The following is an 8,740-nucleotide window of genomic DNA, read 5'->3' as shown; positions in this document are numbered from 1 at the left end:
TTTAAATTAAGTCTTGTATTTATTTATTATTTTACATTTGGTTTTAACTGCGACTAAAGTTTTAAAATCGACAAACCGGTCATTAAACGGTAAAAACCCCCCTTTATAATAATAATATTACTTATATATATTTGTATTTTTATAAAAATAAACTAATATAGCGTTAAGCTTTGTTTAAAGATTTTTCATGTGGAACGAACCGGACTTACTAAAAACTACACTACTGTACGATTAGGTACACTGCCTATAAGTGTTGTAGCAAGGTTTAAGTATATCCATTCTATAAATAAATATCTTGTGTAAAATTGTATCGTATTTAATATTATTTCCTAGTAAAATATAAAGCTATTTTATATACACCTCGCATAACTATCAAGTATTTTTAGCGCCGCTGCCGGGGAAATTAAACGCCGAAAGCGCAACGCTAAATATTAAAAAAAAAAGATTTTTATTTTTAGTTTACTTTTATTAAAATTCACTTTTGTAAAAATACGTTTTTAATTATTCGAAAATATAAAAAGAAAAACAAAAATATAAATATTTTTAAGAGTTTATTAAATATTTAGGTTTTATAAAGTTTCTTTATTTTTATTCTATAAAAATATAAGTTTTATTTAAATATTTTGTGTTTATTTAGAACATAAAATTAAAAACCAAAAAAAATAAATAAATATATAAATCTAGTTTTAAGATTTTTATTATAAAGTATTTATATTTTTATTTTAGTTTTTTTAAACATAAGTTTTTATTTAGTTTTTATAAATATTTTATTTAAATATTGAAACAGAAAATATATATAAAAAAAAGTAAAACGAAACCTGTCGAAACCAGCCTGTCATCTGAATTTTCATATCCCGCGACTCGCGGAGTTTGAAGAAGAAAACACCGCAACTCGCGGAGCCACCCTGACACCGACAGAAACCCTAATCAGCATTTATTACGGATAATTATTATTATTATTATTAATAAAACCTAATTACTTAATTATTATTATAATTAGTTTAAGTTTTTAAATTAAATTGTATTTTAAATTTTAATTAGTTTTATTATATATAAAAATTAATAGTTTTATAAAATAAATAATATAAAAATAATATTTTTATAAAGATTGTACTTTTTACAACTTTTAGTATATTTTTATATTTGGCCTTTTTTTAATTGTTTTAGCGTAATATTTGTATTTTTCGCTAGTTTTTAGTTTTAAACTTAGTTTTTGCCATAGTTATTTTTTTTACTTCTAGATTTTTAGGCTTTGCCGTAAAATCCCTTAAGTGCCTTTTCTTTAGACTAAGATTTAGGTACTTTAGAATTTTGCGACGCCTTTTTAAGTTTTAGTTTCTTTTTAAGTTATTGCCATTTGGGATATAGTTTTTCTTGTAAGCTTTAATATTTTTAGACACCTTTTACCTATGTATCAATTATCATTCCAATTAGTAATCTCAATTTGCGATTATAATTTTAAGTTAGTGATAGTAATAAGGTTGGGTTAGTCTAGTATTTTTAAGTTCTATAAGTCACTCTTTTTCTTTCTTATTTTTATTTTTCGATCTTTTTCCGATGCACTCTTTTTCTTTCTTATTTCTCGTCATTCTAGTTTTAGGACATAGATTTTTTATTCTACTTCTTATCTAAATTTCTTAAAATTACGAAAATTTATTTTAAGTGGTTAAATTGATAGACATCAAAATTTTCTGGTTCGTAGTAATAGTTGGATTTGTACGTGGACCGGGTTATTGGATCCAAACAGTCCTCAATTATATTGAGACCAAACGAATCCTGCCCCTCTGCTGCATCTTTTGGCTATTCGAAACGTGGGAAAAATCAGAAAAGTCTATTGATTGGATAACTTATATAATTTTTCTTTCCTTTTAAAAACTAATAGGATATTCAGTGAATGCACCGAGCAAGACGTTCACCACCTTTTGTACATTCACCACCTGTAACTAGATCAAGACATTTAGCAAATATTACCGCCGTTGATTTTTCTTTAGAATCTTCATCCAGTCGACCAAGTACTCCAGTTCAAATTTCCGATAATCCATTTTTTGAACCCGAACTCACAATTGAGAATCCGGAGAATATTCAGGGACGATTCATAGATCCTGAACCATTAAATTTTCCTCCGGAACCACCAATCATTCAAACAGAGATTGTTGAGGAACGAACCATTAAATCAGAATCCTCCAGTGATTCCGATTCAACAAATTTAATTATGGAGAATCTGGAACCTTTAAGTATGGAAGACCGAATGAGAGCTAAACGTACTGGCCAAGGTCACGCAATTACTCATCCAGACATTAATGCGCCAGATTATGAAATTAAAGGACAAATTCTACACATGGTGACTAATCAATGCCAATTTAGTGGTGCGCCGAAGGAAGATCCAAATGAACATCTTCGTACCTTTAATAGGATCTGCACTCTATTTAAAATAAGAGAAGTTGAGGATGAACAGATATATCTCATGTTATTTCCCTGGACTTTAAAGGGAGAAGCCAAAGATTGGTTGGAATCGTTACCTGAAGGGGTGATTGATACATGGGACGTTTTAGTTGAAAAATTTCTTAAACAATTCTTTCCTGTATCTAAAGCCGTAAGACTTCAAGGAGAAATTGTTACGTTCACACAGAAGCCAAATGAAACTCTATATGAGGCTTGGACAAGATTTGGAAAGTTATTAAGAGGATGTCCGCAACATGGTTTAGACACCTGTCAAATAGTACAAATATTCTACCAAGGATGCGACATCACTACAAGGAAAGACATAGATATAGCAACTGGTGGTTCCATTATGAAGAAAACCGAAACTGATGCTTATAAAATTATTGATAACACTGCTTCCCACTCGCATGAGTGGCACCAAGAAAAAGATATCGTTAGATCATCTAAAGCAGCTAGAGCCGATTCTAGCCATGACTTAGATTCCATTTCCGCAAAGATAGATGCTGTCGAGAGACGAATGGAAAAGATGACTAAAGATATACACTCAATACGAATTAGTTGTGAGCTGTGTGGAGGACCACATTTGACAAAAGATTGTCTCAGTATTGAATTAACAATGGAACAAAGAGAGAATATTTCATACATAAACCAAAGGCCTGGAAATAATTATCAGAATAATTATCAACCGCCAAGACCGATTTACAATCAAAACCAGAACTATAACAGAAATGTTCCATACAACAACCAACAAGGTCCTAGCAATCAACAAGTGTCCAACAATAATTACAATCAGCAAAGACCTAATTTTCAAAACAAACCACCACAACCCGATGATAAAAAGCCGAATTTAGAAGATATGATGACGAAGCTAGTTGAAACTCAAACGCAGTTTTTCACATCTCAGAAACAAACTAATGAACAAAATGCTCAAGCATTTAGAAATCAACAAGCTTCTATTCAAAATCTGGAACAAGAAGTAAGTAACCTAGCAAGGTTAATAGGTGAAAGAAAACCGGGAAGTTTACCTAGTGATACAAATGTAAACCCCTGGAATGAAACAGCTAAAGCCATTACCACAAGAAGTGGTACAACACTTAAACCACCTGAAATACCTGTAACTTCTGATGATGCTATTCCTACTCTACAAGAACCACAACCTGAACAAGATAAGGAAAAAGAACCGGTAGTTGAGAAGGTTAATGAAGATAACACAGTTAAGGCTAAACCTTATGTTAAACCATACCAACCACCACTTCCTTACCCGAGTAAAATGAAGAAAGAGAAACTTGAAGCCGAGCAATCCAAATTCTTGGATATGTTTAAACAGATAAATGTAAATCTTCCTTTCATTGATGTGATTTCAGGAATGCCTAGATATGCTAAATTCTTGAAAGATCTAATATCAAATAGAAAGAAAATGGAAGAACTCTCGGCCGTTACTATGAATGCTAATTGTTCAGCAGTGCTGTTGAATAAGATACCAGAAAAACTATCTGATCCAGGAAGTTTCACAATTCCATGTTTTCTGGGTAGTCTTAGTTCAATAGAAGCATTGGCAGACTTAGGTGCTGGTATAAATCTAATGCCGTATTCACTATACGCTAAACTAGACCTTGGAGAATTGAAACCAACAAGAATAAGCATACAACTAGCCAATCGATCAATAAAATATCCTAGAGGGATAATGGAGAACATGCTAGTTAAAGTTGGTACTTTAGTATTTCCAGTAGATTTTGTTGTTCTGGACATGGAAGAAGATTCTCAAGTTCCTCTCATATTAGGAAGACCATTCTTAAACACGGCTAAAGCAATGATAGACGTGTTTGGTAAGAAATTGACCCTAAGTATAGAGGATGAGAGTGTTACCTTTTCAGTTGATAGAGCAATGCAACAACCACAATCTGCAGATGATACATGTTATTATATTCAAACTATAGATGCACATGCAGAATTATTAGAAGAATTTCCAGAATTACAAGGAACATGAGAATGTTCTTTAGGAGAAGGAACTGAACCAATTGATGAAGCTGAAATATTAGCTACACTAATGGCTAATGGATATGAACCAACAACAGAAGAAATTCAAATGCTAAAAAAAGAAGACAGATATCGATATAAATCATCAATAGAAGAACCACCGAAATTAGAGTTAAAGCCACTTCCAAACCATTTGGAATACGCTTATTTACATGGTGAATCTGAATTACCTGTAATAATATCGTCTTCTCTTACTGAAAATGAGAAATCACAACTCATTTCTGTGTTGAAAGCTCATAAACCAGCCATTGCATGGAAGATTCATGATATTAAAGGAATAAGTCCTTCGTATTGCACACATAAAATCCTTATGGAAGAAGGTCATAAAACGTATGTGCAACGCCAACGAAGACTAAATCCTAATATGCAAGATGTAGTTAAAAAAGAAATTATTAAACTACTAGATGCAGGTTTAATATATCCAATTTCTGATAGTCCATGGGTAAGCCCAGTTCAATGCGTGCCTAAGAAGGGTGGCATGACTGTCATTACAAATGAGAAAAATGAGCTTATTCCTACTAGGACTGTAACAGGATGGCGTGTATGTATTGATTATAGAAAATTAAATGACGCCACCAGAAAAGATCACTTTCCCTTACCTTTCATTGATCAAATGTTGGAAAGATTAGCCGGAAATAGTTACTATTGTTTTCTAGATGGATTTTCCGGATATTTTCAAATTCCAATAGCACCCGAAGATCAAGAAAAAACCACATTCACGTGCCCTTATGGTACTTTTGCTTACAAACGCATGCCATTTGGACTTTGCAACGCCCCTGCAACCTTTCAAAGGTGCATGATGGCGATTTTTCACGACATGATAGAAGAATGCATGGAGGTTTTCATGGATGACTTTTCAGTCTTCGGTGATACATTTGAAACATGTCTTGCTAATCTTGAACGAATGCTTATTAGATGCGAACAATCAAATCTAGTTCTTAATTGGGAGAAATGCCATTTTATGGTTAAAGAAGGCATCATTCTTGGACATAAAATTTCAAAAGAATGAATTGAAATGGATAGAGCTAAAGTAGATGTAATTGCTAAACTTCCACATCCCACCAATTTTAGAGGAGTTTGGAGTTTTCTAGGGCATGCCGGTTTTTACCGACGTTTCATAAAAGATTTTTCTAAAATTGCCACTCCTATGAATAAACTCCTAGAAAAGGATGCTCCATTCATCTTTTCAGATGAATGTATCAAATCTTTTAATATTCTTAAAGAGAAACTCACTAATGCACCGATCATGATAACACCAAATTGGAATCTACCATTTGAACTAATGTGCGATGCAAGTGATTTTGCAATGGGAGCCGTTTTAGGACAAAGGATTGAAAAACGATTTCAACCTATATATTATGCTAGTAAGACGTTACAAGGAGCACAAACAAATTACACAACTACTGAAAAAGAACTCCTTGCTATTGTCTTTGCTTTTGACAAATTTCGTTCATATCTCGTTCTAGCAAAAACGGTGGTCTATATCGACCATTCTGCTCTTAGATACCTATTTTCGAAACAAGATGCTAAACCAAGATTAATCCGTTGGATCTTACTCTTACAAGAGTTTGATATTGAAATCCGAGATAAAAGAGGAGCAGAAAATCTCGCCGCTGATCATCTTTCTCGTCTTGAAAATCCCGAATTAGAAGTTCTAAATGAATCGGCCATACAAGACAACTTTCCTGATGAATATCTATTGAAGATAGATTATAATGAAATCCCATGGTTTGCAGACTATGCAAACTACTTAGTTTGTGGATTCCTTGAAAAAGGATTATCGTACCAAAAACGAAAGAAATTCTTCACTGATATAAAACACTATTTCTGGGAAGATCCACATTTGTTTAAAAGTTGTCCCGATGGAATAATACGCCAATGTATATTCGGAGATGAAGCTAGTAAAATTTTAAACCATTGTCACACAGGACCAACAGGAGGGCATTATGGGCCTCAACTAACAGCAAGGAAAGTTTACGATGCTGGATTCTATTGGCCTACAATTTACAAAGATGCACACCTTCTTTGAAAATCCTGTGATGCTTGTCAAAGGGCCGGAAAAATAAGTCAACGTGATGAAATGCCACAAAATGTCATTCAAGTATGTGAAGTATTTGACATTTGGGGTATTGACTTTATGGGTCCATTTCCAAAATCTCATAATAATCTCTATATTCTCGTAGCCATTGATTATGTATCTAAATGGGCGGAAGCACAAGCTCTCCCAACTAATGATGCACGAGTTGTAGTCAACTTTTTAAAATGTCTTTTTGCAAGGTTTGGAACACCGAAAGCTTTAATAAGTGATCGGGGGTACTCATTTCTGTAATAATCAACTTGAAAAAGTTCTTAAAAGATATGGAGTAACTCATAAAATCTCCACCGCATATCATCCACAAACAAGTGGACAAGTTGAAAATACCAACCGAGCTTTAAAACGTATTCTAGAGAAAACCGTAGGATCAAATCCGAAGGAATGGTCCATTAAATTGGAGGATGCACTCTGGGCTTTTAGAACAGCTTACAAAACTCCAATTGGAACCACACCTTTTAGATTTGTCTACGAAAAAGCATGTCATCTTCCAGTAGAAATTGAACACAAAGCATTTTGGGCTTTGAAAACATGTAATCTTGATTTACATGAAACTGGACCTCTACGATTAAGTCAACTAAACGAATTAGAAGAATTAAGACATGAAGCATACGAAAATTCGTTAATCTATAAAGAAAGAACGAAGAAATGGCATGATAAAAGAATCAGAAGTTCAAAAGAATTTAAAGAAGGAGACAGAGTTCTTCTTTTCAATTCACGATTCAAGCTATTTCCTGAAAAATTGAAATCACGATGGTCTGGACCATTCATAGTAAAAAGAGTTTTCCCATACGGAACGATAGAATTAATAAATTCAAATGGGATTGAATTTAAAGTTAATGGTCACAGAGTTAAACACTACATAGATAGTCCGATGGAATTCGAAAATGAAGTTAATCACAATTTCGATACCACAGCTAACTAAGTGTGGGGAGAATCAAGTCTTTAAAGGATAATATGTATTTCTGTTAGAGTTAGATTGTCTGTTTTCGTGTAGTTCTCGAAAATGGAACCCGAATGGTCTTTCCCTAGCAGACCCTAAAGAACTAGTCTTCTCCCCCCATTCTGAATTTTTATTTTTTTAGGTTTTTACGAAATGAAGACTTCCTGTGAACTAAACCATGGTCTAATGCTACACGCTTTGATCACTAAACATAATAATGACACACTACCGAGTGAAATAGTATCAGTAATCAGAGAAAGATTGGACAGAGTAAGAAAAGAATCCAGATGCGAAGATAATAAGTTACAATTTGGTAAAGGAAAATCAAAATCCTCAGCGAAAAGAAGAGCACGACACCTAGAAAGATGTTACAAATGCGGAAAATGGTCACATGGAGGTAAATGTTCAAATAATTAAACCTATTCAAATACCGAATTTGTTACTTTATGCAGAGACGGACCGTTCATATGTTTAGAAGAAAAGACATTGAATGCTCGAGGTTACGCCTATGTAGCTATGGAAAACCAATTAAACCGACTATCTTATGAATGGGATAGATCATATAACTAACAATACTATCTCACAGGTAAGTCTGTACATTTTTTATTTTTATTTTTATTTTTAACCTTTTGATAATAAACGCTAATTTGTTCGCTATAAAGTATTAAATTGGTATTGAATAAAATTAGGTTTGGCGACCGAAATTATTGATATCATACAAAAATTTATTACATCACTACGAAATTTAACGTTTATTCTTAAGGTATAAATATCTTTAATCAATCAACCCAAAATATTTTAAAAATTCGTCATGAGTTAAATTAGGTCTTGGAACCGAAATTACTTTACCGAAAAGAGGGGCGCATATTTTTGATAATATTTGATTGATTAAAGTGGGATAAAAAGCCAAAAATATTTTTAATTTTATTTTTACGATGTTTTTAAAATTAATATATAAATCTTAAATTAATATTGTAAACTTTGTAAAAACAATATATGTAAAATTGTAAATATTTGAAAAATATAATATAAGTTTGGTGTGATTTTATTATATGAATTTTTAAATCAAGTTTGGTGTGAATTTTTAATTTTTAAAATATGAATTTTTAATTTTATGCATTTTAAATTTTAAGTTTGGTGTGAATTTTTAATATTAATTTTGAATTTTATGTATTTTTATTTTAAGTTTGGTGTGAATTTAAAAACAAAAATTTACTTTATCTCAT

This window comes from Rutidosis leptorrhynchoides, chromosome 4 (assembly GCF_046630445.1).
Source record: "Rutidosis leptorrhynchoides isolate AG116_Rl617_1_P2 chromosome 4, CSIRO_AGI_Rlap_v1, whole genome shotgun sequence".
NCBI classification, from domain to species: Eukaryota; Viridiplantae; Streptophyta; class Magnoliopsida; order Asterales; family Asteraceae; genus Rutidosis; species Rutidosis leptorrhynchoides.
The sequence above is the reverse complement of the archived record's forward strand: the minus strand, read 5'-3'. Positions refer to the sequence as shown.